The sequence below is a fragment of the Schistocerca serialis genome, chromosome 1 (genome assembly GCF_023864345.2).
Source record: "Schistocerca serialis cubense isolate TAMUIC-IGC-003099 chromosome 1, iqSchSeri2.2, whole genome shotgun sequence".
Lineage (NCBI taxonomy): Eukaryota > Metazoa > Arthropoda > Insecta > Orthoptera > Acrididae > Schistocerca > Schistocerca serialis.
The window spans coordinates 1,117,336,962-1,117,357,871 of NC_064638.1; the positions used below are offsets into that span (position 1 = coordinate 1,117,336,962).

The following is a 20,910-nucleotide window of genomic DNA, read 5'->3' on the forward strand; positions in this document are numbered from 1 at the left end:
AGGGCTCATACGAATGCGTACAGATAGTTGTTTTTCCCTCGCTCTATTTGCGAGTGGAACAGGAGGGGAAATGACAAGTAGCGGTACAGGGCACTCTCCGCCACGCACCTTACGGTGGCTTGCGGAGTATGTATGTAGATGTAGAATAACCAATATCCAGTGTTTTCCAGAATTTCGATAGAAAACTGAGCCCAATAGTCAAAAACAAACTGATTTCGTTTTCGAATTTGACGCCTATGACTTAACAAAGAAACATTTGTCATTCTTTGGAGACCTGACCAGTACTGTCAGTTATATGTCCTAGTGAAATAATGAATGCGTAACGTTCATATACGGTGTACCAAGGACGTGTGTAGCTAACGAAATGGAGATTATGAATTTTGGATTCGACAAATGAAATGCCTACATAAGTCACCTAAAGTAATAATTTCAGAGCAATGATAAACTAGTGTTGTTAGCTTGTGGCTGATCATATTTTTGGGTTGCGAAGCAGCATTCACATAACTAGCATACTGAATGACTGGTAAGGACACAAACCAGATGCTGCACGAAGTGAATTAAAGATCAGGTCTGTGGAATACATTATACTGCGTCCTCCTTTGTCCTGGCGCATACGGACGCCGGACAATAGGTACCTGGCAGAGACTAGGCACGGGACGGATGGCACCCAAGCAAGAAGCAACAGGCGGAATTCGAGTGTACAGCATTTTGGAACTGTGTGTGCGTAACCATCTAGAGTCAGAAAAAAAAGTCTCAAAATCCCATACCTGATAGCGACAGTTCATCGTATGACAAGCACGTACGATAAGAGTTGTAAAACTACTATCGTAAGGAAGTGTAGACTGCGGTAGTTTTCCTAGTAGGCTTGGTTATTTAATTATGTACCCGTGTTTCCTGAACAATAGATGAGGGCTTGTAAAGTACTGCATACCTGCAGAACATTTATGTTCTACATAGTTATCCTCTTGACTGTTACTTAAAAATACAGCACTGATAGCAAAATTGAAATCTTCAATGTTTAATTCAGGTTTTATTCAAAAGTTGTTGATTTGTAACTTGAAGCAGAGAGACGTTGTAGAAACAAATTTATGCAAACAGCACTTTAAACCGCAATTTCCTCAAGAACAGAACAATTTGAAAAAAAAACGCAAAACAAAAATATATCAAACATCGCTCCAATACTTCGTCGAACTTATGTAAAACATGTTTCTGTTATTCGTAAACAACTTTCGCGATTATCAATAACAACAGGAAACTCTTGCCTTTGATCAGGATGAAGAACGTTCTATTGAGTACAAAATAACAGTAATTGTATTGTTTTTTATATTTGTGCGTGTAAACTGTACTTGCATCAAAAGTAATGGCTTTGGTTACAAAAAAGTGCATAGGTTACGCGATCAACTAATTTTTATCAATTACAAAATGCAGTTTGTATTCAGAAGGAATATAAATACTCAATGAAATAACACTGAATGATGTGCATTTCTAATTACGAGCAAAACAAACAAGAAAACATTACACATTTATTTATGTTTCTTTCCCTACGAATACTACCAGTAATACTACCATTTACTACGTCAAGTATGTATTGTATCACAACTACCGAACCGTAGATTTGGTAGAGCACAATTGTACGTATGACATTTCTGTACACTAGATCAAAGTGAAGCAGTGTAGTGTGATACCTCTCCTCACATACACCCAAAACACCACTACGCAAGCACGTAAACTCATCACGGAAAGAGGGGGACTTAATATCAGGAAACAACCGAGGTGGCACAACAACCACCATACTTTGGATTCCACCTCTCTTTCAGTATCTGCTTTCACTATTTACACAATGACGACAACCCACTAATAGCACCTTGGCGATTTTTATCCAATAACAGCTTTTTCGGTCGGTGAATAAATTGTCCTTTCTATATAGCAGGAACCGCCTTCAAATTTCTTCAGCTGCAGGTATAACCTTAGTCTTGCTCTACACTTTCGCCGTGTTTCCAACAGTAAAGACTAAACAAGGCAGCAGTTTTCCGCGGATTCAGAGCGTCTGCAGGCGCCGGAAAATGTGTGTGTTCGTCATCCAAAATGCACTTGGGAAAATGATCTGATTAGAAATTTCGAATGATTAAAAAATGGCTAAAAAATGGCTTGAGCACTATGGGACTTAACTTCTAAGGTCATCAGTCCCCTAGAACTTAGAACTACTTAAACCTAACTAACCTAAGGACATCATACACATCCATGCCCGAGGCAGGATTCGAACCTGCGACCGTAGCGGTCGCGCGGTTCCAGCCTGTAGCGCCTAGAACCGCTCGGCCACACCGGCCGGCGATTAAGAAATGCAATGAGTGTAGTTACACTTATTTTGGAAAAGAAGCACTCTATTAAAAACTCCCCTATTAACCTTTGTGTGTCAATCTTTTGCAGCATAACTAACACTCCCTTGCTATTGACAAGAATAGCCGGCCGTTGTGACCGAGCGGTTCTAGGCGCTTCTGTCTGGAACCGCGCGACCGCTACGGTCGCAGGTTCGAATCCTGCCTCGGGCATGGATGTGTGTCATGTCCTTAGGTTAGTTAGATTTAAGTAGCTCTAAGTTCTAGGGAACTGATGACCTGGCATGTTAAGTCCCAAAGTGCTCAGAGCCATTTCAACCATTTGACAAGAACATTTTTATTGATTTGGAACGTATGGCCGGTGTTGAAATGAAATGGCTCTGAGCACTATGGGACTTAACATCTGAGGTCATCAGTCCCCTAGAATTTAGAACTACTTAAACCTAACTAACCTAAGGACATCACACTCATCCATGCCCTAGGCAGGATTCGAACCTGCGACCGTAGCGTTCGCGCGGTTCCAGACTGAAGCGCCTAGAACCGCTCGGCCACACCAGCCGGCGTATGGCAGGTGTAATCAAATACACAACCTGACAAAAAAAGTGAAGGAAACGAAATGAAACTTCACTGTTTGGGAGAGTATGTGATGTTATTTTGATGATTACATAATCGAGTTACATGTAAATGGTAGTATGAACCTATTTATCTGTATGATGTTGCACTCCCTCTGACCTGGACGCACACACTGAACCCATTGGGAAGGGTGCCCGTTTTGTCCTCTCCTGAAGCAAGATGGCCAGAACTGTTTGTTATAATTGGTCCTTCATATCACTGATAATGGTTCTGGGGTGGAACTGATGTCTGACCTGGTCCCACGCATCTTCTACTGGGTACCAATCTGGGCATATTGTTGCCCTCTACAGTCCCTCAGCGTCAGGCAGGCAGTTCATAGGCATACATGTCATATGTGGAGGGGCATTATCCTGTTGAAAAATGGGACCACGATACAATAGCATGACAGGTAACACACAAGGACGCAAGATGTACGGGACGTACTGTTTTGCTATCAAAGTTCCCTCTCACTGTCAGCCCTGCCCTTCATTTCGGGGGCTCCCCCGCACCATAACGCCAGGAGTAATACCGCCATGTCTCTCTAAAACATCTCACGAATAAGATCGCTTCCCAGGTCGCCGCCGTTCTTGCTGATGATGGTAGTCCGGGCTAGTGCAGAACCGCGATTCATCACTGAAAACAGTGCGACGTCACTCGTCACCAATCCATGCTTCCGGCCACAGCATTCCAAATGCAATCGTCAGTGTCGTGGTGTTAACAACAGACCAAGCATGGGACTGTAGTTCCCCAGTGTCCAGCTACTGCTGGTCTCCGACCAATGATACGGGATGGCAGGGACTCCGTTACTCGTTCTCAAAATATAGGCACAGACATGAGAGGTTTACGATGTGCTTGGTACAGGTCGCGCAGGATACGGTGGTCGATGTGCAATGACCAGTTTTCGTCCAAAGCGCTGAGCAAATTCATTCCTTCGTTTAGCAGGGGAGATCGACAACCGTTGGCCGCCTTTAGGCCGGTCGGCGATGACAGAATCGACGCGCACGTCCTGCAATGTTCCTTAAACGATTTTACAGAAACTACTTGTCAAAAAGTTTTCATGTTTGCTTTACTTGTAGCTTAACATGCAGATTCATTATGGTGTGCTCATCATTTCGTTAATAGTCATAGTTACCAGGGGCGTTTGAAAAGTCCGTGCAAAGTCAGAGAGATGGCATCACTGGCGCGTATCAAGGTCATGTTTAGTTAGTAGCATCTTTGGAAAGAACGCACACCAAGTTTCAGCCATATTGGTATATTTCTTTGTGTTTGGCATTGGTGTGAATCAAGGAAGTCGAGTAATAGCCAAAAAAATGGACGAAAGAGGATTTAGTGCAGTGATTAAACATTACTTTATGAAAGGCAAAACGCCTCAGGAGACTAAAGAGAAGCTCGATAAACATTACGATGACTCTGTACCTTCGATTAGAACAGTTTATAAGTGGTTTCAAAATTTTCGGAGTGGCCATATGGGCACAAGTGATGCTGAATGTTCTGGACGCCCAGTGGAGGTTACGACAGCAGAAATCATTGATAAAATCCATGATATGGTGATGGATAACAGAAGGGTTAAGATGCGTGATTGCTAGTGCTGTGGGCATCTCGAATGAACGGGTAGATAATACTTCACATAAACATTTGGACATGAGAAAGCTATCTGCAAGATGGGTTCCGCGATTGCCCATGCTTGATCAAAAACAGAATCGTGTTAAGTGTTGCAAGGATGGTTTGTAGCTGTTCAGCAAGAATCCACAGGACTTTAAGCGTCATTTCGTCACTGGGGATGAAACATGGATACATTACTACACTCCTGAGACCAAATAACAATTTAAACAATAGGTTACCAAGGGAGAATCTGCACCAAATAAGGCGAAGACCATTCTGCGGCCGGAAGGGTTATGAAGACTGTCTTTTGGGATTCGCAAGGGATAATCCTCATCGACTATCTGGAAAAGGGTAAAACTATTACAGGTGCATATTATTTATCGTTATTGGGCCGTTTGAAAACCGAGCCGGCGATTGGACCGCAAAAAAGTCCTTTTCCATCACGACAATGCACCAGCACACACCTCAGCAGTTGTGGTCACAAAATTAATGGAAATAGGATTCCAACTCGTTTCACATCCCCCCTATTCTCCAAACGTGGCTCTCCTAGGACTACTATTTGTTACCCAATTTCAAGAAATGGCTGGCTAGACAAAGATTTTATTCAAATGAGGAAGTGACTGCAGCAACCAATAGCTATTTTGCATACTTGGACAATTCCTATTATTCGGAAGGGATCAACAAATTAGAACAGCGTTGGATGAAGTGTATATGTCTAAAAGGAGAGTATGTCGAAATATAAAAAAGGTTTACCCCAAACAAGGAAGTAGTTTTTATTTTTGCACGGACTTTTCAAACGCACCTCGTAATCTGATATTTACGTGGAAGTAAACACTACATGAAATTCGAAAAAGTTTGCAATGAAAAATGGCAGTCGCCTATGATTTTGCGTTTAGTGCATATTTCTAATATGTTGCTGCATTGCAATTTAGCTAACATATTGAATTTTTCTTTAGACTTGAGTGTAGGTCTCTATCTGTCACCAATCTCGAGAAAATTTATCTGACGTAGCATACTCATTTGCGATCGCACTGCACCAGCGATAAAGCCAGAGTGAAATATTCACAACATTCGTCATATTTCATGAACAGTCTCAGATATCGAAATGAGATTTTGGTAAATTATAGCACACAAAGAGTTGAGTATTTTATCATACGGTTATGATACAAAACTTCATTATCTTCCTATTATTCCACTAACAACAGACTTTTCCGATGGAAGAATGTAATTTTAAGGACCAACGATAGCTCGTGAAATGGGAAATGCTATGGGTCTTAGAACAACATAATCGAAGTCATTACATATTTATCTTGTACTGAGGATGTGCTTGTTCATGATATGTTGACCTTACTTCTTCTCACTTAACAAACCACTGTTAAGAATTTTCTGACAACTCTGTCTGCACAACATGTTAGTGAGGTGAGACTGTGTACCACTACGGTCGCAGGTTCGAATCCTGCCTCGGGCACGGATGTGTGTGATGTCCTTAGGTTAGTTAGGTGTAATTAGTTCTAAGTTCTAGGCGATTGATGACCTCAGAAGTTATGTCGCATAGTGCTCAGAGCCATTTGAACCATTTTGAGACTGTGTAAACTGCACTGAGTTTGGGCAAAAGAAGCCAATTTTAACAGAGCAACAAGAGAAATGTGTAAGTTTTACTCAAAATTCCCCACTCATGACATTTCTCTGAAATTTACAAATGGTTAACAGATCAGCGGAAAATAAATCGCTGCATTTTAGGCAGAATCATTGTTAGATACTAACCAAAGAAGAGATGACATATCTTTGTGAATGATCACCATGCAAGTGTGGGCGTGAAGGGGCTCTGCTTAATATTTACACAAGATGTGAGTGTAGGCTTCAGCTTAGAACAGCACTTCCCCTCCAGCACTCGGCATTTCCCCTACAGCGCCTGCCTACAGTCCCCACCACTACCACTCTCCCCATGTGTGCCCTGCAGTCTGCGCATATACTGGCCAAGGTATTCTCTATGCACTATATACAATGGGGCGACTCTCACAGCATCATGAAATCCAACAGTGAGTCATTGGTCACATCTGAATGCCCCACAAATATGGATACTGCACAATTCGAACAGCCACTCAAATGAGACCCACAATAAGGCCCCTTTCCAGCTCTGTCAAGTGCTGATAACGCTGTCTCACAGTAGTGTGAGGCATCTCCGTACCATTCGCAGCGATCACTCAACATCTGACACTGTTCACAACCCTTATATACCCTACCAAACTGAGTAACAAAACTAAACACAAACAATACTACCACACTCTGGTGGCTGTTCTGTCAAAGTTTTGCAACCCCAGTCATTTACACGCTAGCCAATGGTGTGTTCAAGTTTGAAGTCACATTGACATTTGATTATGTATTCTGAGTGCTTCGCTTTTTCTCGTTAGGTAGTTTTAATAGTGTGTTCCGCATAATGTTAGAATCTACTGATAAGTTTTCGTTTTATGTGAATACTAGACTATAAAAGGCAAGTAAGAAACTGACTCTCTGTTCTTTTACATGAAATGTATTCACAGCTGCGACTAGGTACAACCTTCAGCTGTATAATGACATGACGACAATGAAAATTTGTATCTGACCAGGACTCGAACCCGAGTTTCCCGCTTGTCGCGAGCCGAATGATAAGGCAACCGCTCGCCATAAATTTTCAATGTTGCCATTCCATTATACAGCCGATGGTTTGTTCATATTCGCGACTGCGAATATATTTAATGTATTCCATAATGGCTGTAATCGCCGCAGTGCCCGTTCCTTCGGAAATGCATGTACGTCCGAAGGCATACTGCATCGCACTTCTGAACAGTATAGGCACTGCAATATCGTGCTCTGCTCGTTTTGATGCAATAATTCCATAGTCAGAGAAATTTTATCTGGAGCTAAATTCACAAGCCAGAATATATTCCTCGGTAAGTGCGTTTCTGAAGAAATAAATTTGATTCTCGTGTATCTTCGCAGAAATCTTTGATCAATATAACTTGGCGGCAACTTATTTAAATTGGTAACTTCCACAAAGGAGAGACAAGTCCTAAGTACCTACGCCTCATCAAAAACAGTGTAACACGTTAAGCAAATCTACGAAAGCCATAATGTTTTGATTTGGCCGGTCGACAGTAAAATAGAAAAGCTATGGGGTAGTCCAGCTAGGAGAAGGAAGAAGAAAATGTTAGCACCTTAAAGATAACATAGGAAAACAGGAGAACAAGTTGTTTACGGATGAAATTAACAGAAAGTGCAAACAGGTTAAATCAGAATGGGTTAGATGGTGCAAATGGCTCTAAGCACTATGGGACTTAACATCTGAGGTCATCAGACCCCTAGACATAGAACTACTTAAACCTAACTAACCTAAGGACATCACACACATCTATGCCCGAGGAAGGATTCGAACCTGCGACTGTAGCAGCAGCGCGGTTCCGGACTGAAGCGCCTAGAACCGCTCCGCTACAGCGGCCGGCAGAATGGGTTAGAGAAACATGTACAAACATTAATAAACGTATGATTCTAGGAAAACCTGATACTGCGTACAGGAAGATTAAAAATAATTGCGGATAATCAAAACGCAAAGGCGTCAACCTAAGAGATGTTGATGGGAGCTCTAACAAATACAGAACAAAAGGCTGACAGATTGCAGGAGTACAATGTAGAGCAGAATGGTGGAGAGAAACTGTTCTGAAGAGTGAGACAAGTGATATTGAAGAATTAGGAGATCCAGTAACACAGTCAGAGTTTAACAGTGTGTTGAACTGACTTGAAGGTAGTCAGCAGTACTCGATGATATACAGTGGGAATTACTGACTTATCGCCCGATACTTTATCCATTTTTTCCACACACGCTTTTTTCGTATTGTGACGATAATATTTTCGTGAAAATCTGATGCTAAGTCACCCGTTTCACAGACTTTCGACACTACGTGTAATAACCACTGATGTGACAAGGGGAGGCCAAGACGTTGGGATCACAGATTTCCTTCCAAATCTGTACATCTTTAGTAGGCCATTAAAAGAACACAATGTGCAAGTAGTAAAGTGCACTACTCCGGCAATTCCGGGAAAATCGCAAGAGAAGTTTTACACGTCTCTCTTTCTTTTGCATACGCCATAGTCCCGCAGCGATCGCAGGGTCGGCGTGGTTAGAAGGGATTTGGCAAGGTTAGTTTTAGGGGTGGCCGGATGCCCTTCCTGCCGCCACCCCGTACCCCCAGGGATGGAATCAGTTTACCCCAGCTGTCTGCATCTAGTGTAAATCGGGAAATAGTGCGAACGTGTTTCAAATCTCTGCAAAGCGTGTAACTGAGGCAGAACGTGGGGACCAGCCAGTTATTCACCTAGCAGGATGTGAAAAACCGCCTAAAAACCACATCCAGGATGGCTGACCGGCGCACCGGCCCTCGTCGTTAATCCTCCGGGCGGATTCGATCCGGGGCCGGCGCGCCTACCCGAGTCCAGGAAGCAGCGCGTTAGCGCTCTCGGCTACCTTGGCGGGTCAGAAGTTTCACGTGTCTATTATGTAACTATGTATCTGCACTTAGGGGCTGGACGTAACAATCCATCGTGTCAAGTGTTTAGCGTTCGAGCTACGTAAGACGACTATATTTTTCTCATCACTGGTCATATTATTTAATTTATACGACATTTGAGAGGTAATACAATTAAAGAAAAAAAACACTGTATATGCATGAAGTGTTAGTGAATTTAATGTTATTTGACTATTTCCTATTTTTAATTAAATTCAATTATTAGAACAAACCAATTTATAACCATCGACAAGTAAATGAAGAAACACATACAGTTTTCCTGAAAATATATGGCTGTCGCGATTTGTAAAATCCCTTATAAATGTAATCTGGTAAGGTACTCGGAATTGCTTTGTACCTCGACGCTTCGAGCCGCAGACACAGATGCAAGCTCCTTTCGGCAGTCAACCAGCGTAATGATGAGACGTTGCGAATGTAGCAAGAACGAATAGTGCATGTGCAATTTTTTTTTAATATCACAGAATTTACACTTGTACTACAAAAATGAAGGTTTGAGCGAGAGTCGAACCGTCGCCTCACACAGGTTCGTCTTACATAGCTCGAATACTAACCGCTTGGTCACCATGAACTCAATGTTCGCCATCTACGCGCGGGTACATCAGTCTATGAAACGGGTGACTTAGCATCAGATTTTCACGAAAATATTATCGTCACAATACGAAAAAAGCACGTGCGGGAAAATGTGGAAAGTATAGGAAGTCTAATAAGTCACACTTCTCAGCCGCTGACCAGAATAACACACACAAAAATATGCAAGATAAATTAGAGACATATTACACGAAGACACATTTGGTTTCAAGACGGGAAACAGTACTAACTCTGACGTTACGCTTAGTAATGGAAAACAAATTGAGGAAAAATCCAGAGACCTTCCGAGCATGTGTGGATCCTAAGGTCATCCGTCGACAATGTAAGGTAGAATAAGACGTTCACGATCCTTAGACGATTGGGGACAAGTTACAGAGACAGAAGAATAATCTACTTCATTCACAAAACCCAAGTCACAGTAATAAAAGTGGAAGGCAGAGACACATAAGAGTAGAAGGCACGTTCACATGGGCCATAAAAAACTGCATATGGCCGACAATATGGCCTACGAAGTTACCCAGTACGTTGTCGCCTACACAAGTTGCAGCCAAACGATCGGCAACATTTCTGAGCAACAGTGGCTGGAAATGTTTGTTGCAACGCACAACGTGTAACATGTGTAAGTGCAGATATTTTATATTTGGTGCCTAAAAATGTGCACACGTCAATGTAATGGTTGTTTTTTCTTTGCGTCGAACAGTATTCAACACATATGTCAGAAACTTTATGATTTAATGTTTTCTGCATGGTCGTACTGCACCACTAAATGGATTACGCCTGTCAGTGCAGACTACCCCATTTTGCATCCACATGACCACACTTGAGCTGTTGCCCAAGCGAAGAAGGCTTTAATGGCTTGCTCCTTCCAAATGTACTTTGAGGTTCTAACCAACCTAAAAACATACGACTGGGAATGACTATAATTATTAGTCTGCAAATTACTTAAATACTGATGTAATGTTGTTCAGTACGCTGTCCTCAGTCGGCCACTACACCCTATATTTCCGGCTCACAAGCATTTAAAAGAGTACCACTGTGGCTGTGAAGCAGACGAAAGCGAGCTAGTGGAAGTGAGAACAGTTCACCTGCATTTGCATTCCACGAGGACAAACGTTAGCAAGAGACAGACAAAACGGGCTTTGTGAATGCGTTGTTTTTTAAGTATTCAAAGCGATTCTGAAACTTAAAATTTGTGATCTAATGCTAGATACATACCTTTACAGAATGCAAAAGCATGATTTTTGAATATATCATATACATCGTTTGAAACCAATTTGTCCATGAATTGGTAATAACAATACCAGTGTGAAAAGGCCGTATATCAGTTACGGTCAGACTGGTGATTACCTATCAGCTTTTGGCTATTGTTGATACATACCGAAGTTTGATGTATCTCTTTAAAGTGCGCTTCCCCCAATCGATATTCCTCTTGCTAAAAGACTTTAGCAAGGCAGTGGTGGAAATCGTTAAAGTGATTTGAAATAACTATCAGATGTTGTTGGGTATCATAAGTTAATACCCCCCCCCCCTCCCCCCTACGGTGTCCCAAAGTTGACTAGGAAACGCAAGTTTACCGACAGATGCTGATAGCGTTCGCGCATGGACCCGGTGGATCCAATGGTCCGCACCCAAAGAAACGCACGTTACCGGTAGATGCTGATAGCGTTCACGTGGGGTGCCGGCGGATCCAAAGATGCGCGCACGCTGAGCCATGCCTTCAGCGGCTTTGACGACGAGCGGCCTCTGCCACCGCGATATAAGATGGTCGGCGGCAGCTACACGCCCCTGTCTCAGTCGCAGTCTTCGACAGCCTTCAGTCTTAGTCAGCCTACAAACAGTTCGCTCACGCAATACGTGCGGGAGTCTCACACTACATGACACTCATTAGTATTGTAACAGCTGGACTTTATTGCTGATTGTTCTTTAGTAAAATTTCTTCGCAACGCTTGGAGAAAGCTATAAGTTAATTAAAACTTCTGTTTACTGTATTTACGTTTTCACTAATCATTTCTGCTCCTGTCCACCTTCCCTACAATGACGGCTGTACCACTCTGAAGCCTGTCTTACCATAGTGTATGAAGTACTACACAAGAATTTACGTTAATATTTTATTGTGATTCAAGGTCCGCCTCCGTAGCTTAGCGGTAGCGTTACCGCCTACCGCGTAGGGGGCCCCGATTCCCGGTAGGCGACTAGGTGTTGTGTGTTCTTCATCATCATTGGCTTCCAAGTCGCCGAAGTGGCGTCAACTAAAAAGGACTTGCAATACGGCGGCCGAACTCCCCCGAATGGGGCCTCCTGGCCAAGAATGCCATACGATCATTATTTTTTCTTTTTTTGTGCTTCATGAGTACTGCGAAAATAATTATGGGTAGTAGGTAGTGTATAGAAATAACAATATTTAAAAAATATATATATACTCCGTAGGCTGCTGCCCATGAACACACCCGACGAAAATCTGAAGAACCTGACAATAAAATTATGGCTTACCACTGTAGATCTTCTACTACGAATCTGAAAGCGAGACTGTCATGTATAAGCTTTTGTCTATGTATATAATTTACTTCTTGTGTTCCATGGCTCTGTTCGTAGATACACGTATCAAATTCGTGGAATTCGTGGTTGTCTCGTTTTCTCAATTAGGCAGAGTGATTATTACTAAACTTTCGGTACTTGAGCCAGTGTAGCCGAAAAACTACTTACCGTATGGTTCAAAATGGTTCAAATGGTTCTGAGCACTATGGGACTTGACTGCTGAGGTCATCAGTCCCCTAGAACTTAGAACTACTTAAACCTAACTAACCTAAGGACATCACACACATCCATGCCCGAGGCAGGATTCGAACCTGCGACCGTAGCGGTCGCGCGGTTCCAGACTATAGCGCCTAGAACCGCTCGGCCACTCAGGCCGGCCTTACCGTACGGGTACCCATGTTTACAGGAGTGATGTTCAGACTGTATGCTGCAGTATCTGCGTTGTTAGTAGTGTTGCTGTACGCCTTTCCGTTAGGCACCGGTACTGATAGGCGACGTAGGGTTTAAACACAAGCATCAGTGTGCAACACAGTTGGAGGAGGTCAACATGGGTCTGAATAAGGTTAGTGGGGCTTTACTTGTAAAGCTGTTTTCTCAAAACAACAACAATAGTGCTCCTGTTCTTCGCGAGTATCGAGCATTAAAAGAGTACGGAGAGGTTCTCTTTCCACCCCGGCGTTGAAGAACATGATTCGGAAGTCCGAATTAATTGGAGGTTTGGGAAATTCTCCTGAGAGAGGCTCACGGCCAACTGCGCAACAAATTATTGAAGAAGTTACTGCTGCCAAGGCTGAGAATGCTGCACGCAATATGTGATCTTCAAGCAGAGCATGAGTTGAGTCACGATAGCTGAATATCCCGTGGTCCACCGTTACAAGTGCTGCGAAGAATTGTGAAATGGTACCTGCACAAACTTCACATTACTCAACAACTTTTGCCTCGTGACGCGGACATTCAAGTAGATTTTGTTCTTACATTTCTTGCAAAATCTGAAGTTGAAGACATATGGCCTTTCGTACACTTTATGCAATAATTATGCACGCTTTACGCTCACTGGGATAGTAAACACAACTGTCGCATTTGGGGATCGCCACCGCCAACGAACGTTCACGAAGTTCCGCTGCATAATGAGCGCGTCACTGGGCGGTTTGCCTTCACGGCACAGTCCGTGATTGGTCCATATTTCTTTGAGAAACTCTGACCCCAAGGACACGCAAATTGCTTCGTCAACATGTGATCTCTGTTCTACGGGAGAGGGGTACTTTGGACTAAACTGTTTTGATGCACGATGGAGCTCCACCTCGCGTTGTTCGTGAAGTCACTCGGTTACTCCGCAATACATTTGGAGAAAACCAAATCATTGGCCGATCGTTCCAAGATAGCAGGCTTGAACCCTTGTGATTTCTGGTTGTGGTGTTACCTGAAGGACAGTGTTTATCAACGGGACACTAACACACGTTGGAGGCTGAAGACGAGCATTGCGTAGCCAACATCCCACCGGAGATATTTCGGGCAACAGAAGAGTAATCTCTAGTGCGGTTCCAGGCTGTCGTGAATGCACGTGGACGTCACAATGAGCGACATTTGTAAACTGGGACCTCACCTTCGTACGCAATTAACAAATATTACCCTCTCGTGTGAAGATTGAAATATATTTCTTTCAATTGTTAATAGGTTATTTCTCTTCCACTTGTCCTTACAAATCTTGCCACAAGATTTCATTGTCCTACGACCGCCTGTTTTTTTCAGGTGGTTCTCTCAAGTAGCGAAATTTTAACCAGCCTGTATGTACCTGCAGACAACAAAGCAAATCTATGTGTCTACGTATTGTGCCAGTTTCCTAAATGAAACGAAATATTGTTGTTTTACCGCTCACACTGCGTAATTTGGCACCGCAGCGCTGTCGGCGTGAGACAGAGGAAGCAAGGCTGAGAGTGAGAGGGAAGTATTCGCAGACAGAGATAGAAATCGATATGGCGCGGCCTTACGAAATAATCTCCAATCTTTGTGACCAACACCGGCAATACCTCGGCGATACGTCAATGTTTCCGTACCACAACGATCTCCATCAGCTATCTTCCCCAGCCATACCGCAATACAATTGTGTACTGCAGCCACATAGCTCGAAGCCCCCCCTCCCCCCTCCCAAGCCTTCCACACACACACACACACACACACACACACACACCACACACACACGATTACTGGAAAAAATTGCAGTCGAAGGTTGGCTGGCAATGCTTAAAATCTACACAGAAAACAAATGAATAAGCATAAACACTGTGATGACTGCGCAACACGAGAAACTACGGTACTATTTGCGTTGTGTTGTGAAGTTTTACATATGTGAGTTGTAGTAGAATAAATACGAATGCAGCGCATGCAAAATTTTCAAAAAAGGCGAAAAACAGAAAAGGTGCATATGCAAGCAACTTTTCCCGACCTCAGCTACCGCAAACAACGAAGGAAAGACCAGAATATGTAAACAAGTAAACTCCGCGCCAATTTTATAAGGACAAACTGTTGGTGTCTTAAGTATCAAAATGTTGAGACATATTATAAATTCATATTTTCAGAATAACCACTAAGGACGCTTTATAAATAAAAGCGAGACGTTTCTGGTGAAAAATACAGTTTCATTGCAATACGCTTACGACGAAAAACTAATAACAACTGAAGCGAAACAACTTTCCTATCGAAGGTGCAAAACTACGCAGGATGCTGGAAACAAGGTAGATTGGCACGGACAAAGATAACTTTCTATAATAAGAGCTTTATTGGAGTCTGATATTGATATGGACACGAGGAAGAAGTAACGAAGTGTGCATCTGGAACACATAATGGTAGAGAAGTAAAACGTTGACCACCAGAAATAGAAATCTGAAGAAGAAGAAACTGGGAGATTTGAAACTAGATGCTTTAGAAGGATACGAAAAATTAAGCGAAGAGATAACAATATAGTTCCGTACTAAAAAAAAAAAAAAAAAATAAAATAAAAAAATAGGCGAGGAAAGAAAGCTATGGAAGTCTTATCGGAAGAAGGGGCAGATCAGTGTTCCGACATCCCGGAGTACATAACTGGGCGCAGGAAGCAGAAGAAGACGGAAAAGATTGTAGAGCCGCACTAAGACTATAGTATAGAGGATATTTGTTACACGAGTAGCTATGAAACAGTTGATAATGCAACAGGATTGACACAACTTATTCTGCACTGCATATTTTGTCATTATTTTGATCGACATCACAGTTCCCAAGGTAAACGAACATTGTTTACGTGTTACGTTTTAGTGGCGTCATCGACGGGCATTAACACAGCGTCCGTACAACGCAGAGGTTCCGTACAACTTCCTTGTCTTCCTGCTCCAACAAACATTTGTGACAAAGGCCGCGCTCGTACGTCCCGATCCGTTCAATGTTAAGGAAAACGAACGTAGCTCCTTAGACGGCCCCCCCAGTCGGCAGTCACGTGCTTCGTCGAGTGCAGGTAGCATACTATTGCGTTGGAATCACCCCAGAGGCGCCTCGTCGGCCGTCACCGAAGAATAGACGGCGACGCCTTGTAAGTTGCAGCGTCGTCTGTCTAGGGGCGTGGACGATACGGGCCACGGGCTCACTTTCATCCTGGAATATATCAAAGGTCACCTGATGTCGCTTCTGAGATGTGACACTATCATTGTTTTAAATATATTTATTGTTAAAACAATGGCACCTCAGAAACTAGCCGAGTAGTTTATTTGCTGTACGCGTTTAAAGGAGCAATGTTCTCGGAAAAATTTTCGCATCAACAGCCGCAAATAGACTGAAAGACGGTGCTATTTTTCACGCTGCCTTTAATATACAGGGTGTCCCTCATAAAACCGGTACGCCTCACGACCGAGTTCAAATAACAATGAACTAACTAAAAAGATACATAATAGTAACGTGATAAAATATGTAGTTACATAATTATAAGAGACGCTGGAAGTCACGGCTGCAAAATACTAACACGAATTCTTTACAGACGTATGGAAAAACTGGTAGAAGCCGACCTGGGGGAAGATCAGTTTTGATTCCGTAGAAATATTGGAACACGTGAGGCAATACTGACCCTACGGCTTATCTTACAAGCTAGATTAAGAAAAGGCAAACCCACGTTTCTAGCATTTGTAGACTTAGAGGAAGCTTTTGACAATGTTGACTGGAATACTCTCAAATTCTAAAGGTGGCAGGGGTAAAATACAGAGAGCGAAAGGCTATTTACAATTTGTAAAGAAACCAGAAGGCAGTTATAAGAGTCGAGGGGCATGAAAGGGAAGCAGTGGTTGGTTAGGGAGTGAGACAGGGTTGTAGCCTATCCCCGATGTTATTCAATCTGTATATTGAGCAAGCAGTAAAGGAAATAAAAGAAAAATTCGGAATAGGTATTAAAATCCATGGAGAAGAAATAAAAACTTTAAGATACGCCGATGACATTGTAATTCTGTCATAGACAGCAAAGGACTTGGAAGAGTAGTTGAACGGAAGGACAGTATCTTGAAAGGAGGATATAAGATGAACATCAACAAAAGCAAAACGAGGATAATGGAATGTAGTCGAGTTAATTCGGGAGATGCTGAGGTAATTAGATTAGGCAATGAGACACTTAAAGTAGTAAAGGAGTTTTGCTATTTGGGAAGCAAAATAACTGATGATGGTCGAAATAGAGAGTATATAAAATGTAGACTGGCAATGGCAAGGAAAGCGTTTCTGAAGAAGAGAAATTTGTTAACTTCGAGTATTGATTTGAGTGTCAGGAAGTCGTTTCTGAAAGTATTTGTATGGAGTGTAGCCATGTATGGAAGTGAAACATGGACGATAAGTCGTTTGGACAAGAAGAGAATAGAAGCTTTCGAAATGTGGTTCTACAGAAGAATGCTGAAGATTAGATGGGTAGATCACATAACTAATGAGGAATTAACGAATGGAATTGGACAGCAGAGAAGTTTGTGGCACAACTTGACTAGAAGAAGGGATCGATTGGTAGGACATGTTCTGAGGCATCAAGGATCACCAATTTAGTATTGGAGGGTAGCGTGGAGGGTAAAAATCGTAGAGGGAGACCAAGACATGAATACAATAAGATTCGAAAGGATGTAGGCTGCAGTACGTACTGGGAGATGAAGCAGCTTGCACAGGATAGAGTAGCATGGAGAGCTGCATCAAACCAGTCTCAGGACTGAAGACCACAACAGCAACAGCTGGAAGTGGTGGCCATGGGCATTGAGGCATCGCTTACTTCGTGTGATGATGTTACCAGCAACACGCTATAATTCTGCAGGCGTGTTGTTGGTTATTTCTATAGTAACGTTCTGTCTAAGACCGTGTATTGTACGAGGATTGTCAGCAAATACTTTTCTTTTTTGTGTGCCCCCTAAATAAAAATTGCACAATGTAAAGTACGAGTACTTTGGGGGCCAGAGGCCTCTAATACCAAGTCTGCCTTCAGGGAACGTGTCGATGATATGGGCCATACTTTAGCTACTCAGCATGTGTTAACTGTACATAGGAAGAGTCAAAGATCTATAGGTATCTGGCACTGTTTGAGGTGTAATTGAAAAATATGAGGCCAATAAAGCGAATGTCGGACAACGCACATCAAACACCTGTCTTCTCCGAGTGGAGAGGTTCTTCAAGCAGAGTATGTAGGTTGACCTGCGACCGGTATCTGCATGTCTGGGAGTTTGCATAAACGTGACAAATTGCCTCATCTGACATGATGTAAAGCAACGGGGCTAAAAACTGTTAGCAATTGATGTTAACAGCCAGTTACAATAACGATCTCTTTCTTCCTGATCCTCAGATTTCAACTCTTGCACCACACTCACACGGTAGGCTTTTAATTTTACATCACTTAGTACAAGACAACACGACGTTCAAGATACACCAAACTGTTGTGATAAGCCGGCCGCGGTGACCGAGTGGTTCTAGGCGCTTCAGTCCGGAACCACGCGGCTGCTGCGGTCGCAGGTTCGAATCCTGCCTCAGGCTTGGATGTGTGTGATGACCTTAGGTTAGTTAGGTTTAAGTAGTTCTAAGTCTAGGGGACTGATGACCTCAGATGTTAAGTCCCATAGTGCTTGGAGGCTTTTTTTGTGATTACCTTCTTACCTAATTGAGGGAACCTCACGTAAAGCTCACGCGAATTCTGTCTATAGTTTCAAGGGTCCTCACTATCAGTCGCCTATTCCTCTGCACATTCTGAACGTATCCTACAGCCCTTCATTTCTTGTACAGATCTTGAATAGTGCTAGTCGTGGGGAGTTTCCTACAAGGATAATTTGCTTGAAACATTTCCTTCCATTCCATGATGGAGCTTGTCTTTACGTAACATTCCACAATATCAATTCGCTGTTCTAATGCAAACTGCCCCATTTCTGTAACAACTCAAGAAAATGAGCTTCTAACAACAACTGATGAACCAACACACAGCTGCTCTCAACTTTCCGATAATATGCAGTGTAACCAACTTTTGCGACAGTGTTGCCACTTCATGAACAGTTCCACAAGAGAAGATTAACCAGACGTGAAGCGTACCGGTTTTATGTGGGACATCCGGTACAATCACTGTTATTTTTACCACTGTTTCAACTGTTTGCCACTGTCACGTACGTACTACTATCCTTGCAAATTTACACCGCCGCCCTTCGCGGGCGAATAAAAATGCCCATTTACCATTTTAATACTTAACCGTTGCTGTTGTTGTCACATTGGACTCGCATTCGGGAGGACGACGGTTCAAACCCGCGCCCGGCCATCCTGATTTAGGTTTTCCATGATTATCCTAAATCGCTTCAGGCAAAGGCTGGGATGGTTCCTTTGAAATGGCACGGCCGAGTTCCTTCCCCATCCTTCCCTAATCTGATGACCTCGCTGCTTGGTCCCCTTCCCCATATCAATCAACCAACCGTCGCTGTAAACACGAGAAAGAACAACGTTCCATACTCGTCACCGCTTCGTAAAAACTTGGACAGTATCGCGCGGGTTTTACAAAAGGTTAATATCAGCTTCCGTACTGGACATACATCGGACAGGTTGACGCGTCACACAAAGAATAATGTGGACCTCTTCTTAAGGTCTGCAATCTACAAAATTAACTGTGGCGTGCGCCAGAAATTTTACATATCTCAGACGGAACGTAGTATCAACATAGTATTTAAAGAGCGCGATAGTTTGACTGAGATAGATAATTCTACAGCGGCAACACATTTGAAAGAGACAGCCCACAATATTTTAGGAGCCACCAAAGCGCTATTGATACCACATACAAGAAAGAGAGAAAGAGTTATGGATGCACTCGAAGAAACGGAAATATACATGGGTACTAAACGAGAGTGGGTCAATATAATGAACGAAAAGATTTACGTAGCATAAGGTTCTCGTAAAATTTTAGCATCTGACGCAACGGAACCAAGTAAAAGTAGCAAATAAGTACCCAGACAGTCTGCAGTTTCACGTGCATTGCTGTATTACAAACTCGTCAAGCGTGTGAAGGTTTTAAATTTCACTGCTTGAAAACGTTTGTTTCTAAAGTTTTGTTTTGATTTTTAAACTGACATATGACATGATGCAAGCATGAACATATTAAACATGAACATATTTGTGCGTAAAAGGAGGAACGCATTTTTTTTTTTTTTTTTGTCATCAGTCTACTGACTGGTTTGATGCGGCCCGCCACGAATTCCTTTCCTGTGCTAACCTCTTCATCTCAGAGTAGCACTTGCAACCTACGTCCTCAATTATTTGCTTGACGTATTCCAATCTCTGTCTTCCTCTACAGTTTTTGCCCTCTACAGCTCCCTCTAGTACCATGGAAGTCATTCCCTCATGTCTTAGCAGATGTCCTATCATCCTGACCCTTCTCCTTATCAGTGTTTTCCACATATTCCTTTCCTCTCCGATTCTGCGTAGAACCTCCACATTCCTTACCTTATCAGTCCACCTAATTTTCAACATTCGTCTGTGGCACCACATCTCAAATGCTTCGATTCTCTTCTGTTCCGGTTTTCCCACAGTTCATGTTTCACTACCATACAATGCTGTACTCCAGACGTACATCCTCAGAAATTTCTTCCTCAAATTAAGGCCGGTATTTGATATTAGTAGACTTCTCTTGGCCAGAAATGCCTTTTTTGCCACAGCGAGTCTGCTTTTGATGTCCTCCTTGCTCCGTCCGTCATTGGTTATTTTACTGCCTGGGTAGCAGAATTCCTTAACTTCATTGACTTCGTGACCATCAATCCTGATGTTAAGTTTCTCGCTGTTCTCATTTCTACTACTTCTCATTACCTTCGTCTTTCTCCGATTTACTCTCAAACCATACTGTGAACTCATTATACTGTTCATTCCGTTCAGCAGATCATTTAATTCTTCTTCACTTTCACTCAGGATAGCAATGTCATCAGCGAATCGTATCATTGATATCCTTTCACCTTGTATTTTAATTCCACTCCTGAAACTTTCTTTTATTTCCATCATTGCTTCCTCGATGTACAGATTGAAGAGTAGGGGCGAAAGGCTACAGCCTTGTCTTACACCCTTCTTAATACGAGCACTTCGTTCTTGATCACCCACTCTTATTATTCCCTCTTGGTTGTTGTACATATTGTATATGGCCCGTCTCTCCCTATAGCTTACCCCTACTTTTTTCAGAATCTCGAACA

The 20,910-nt window shown here is 42.7% G+C and overlaps 1 non-coding gene across 1 annotated transcript; it reads right to left on the reverse strand.

Annotated features, from left to right (window-relative positions):
• Positions 1 to 12,522: 12,522 nt before the first annotated feature.
• Positions 12,523 to 12,606, reverse strand: Trnas-gga (transfer RNA serine (anticodon GGA)). Its single transcript is given in 2 exon segments — positions 12,523 to 12,557; positions 12,567 to 12,606. It is a non-coding gene; the product is annotated as a tRNA-Ser (tRNA).
• Between the last annotated feature and the right edge of the window lie 8,304 nt (positions 12,607 to 20,910).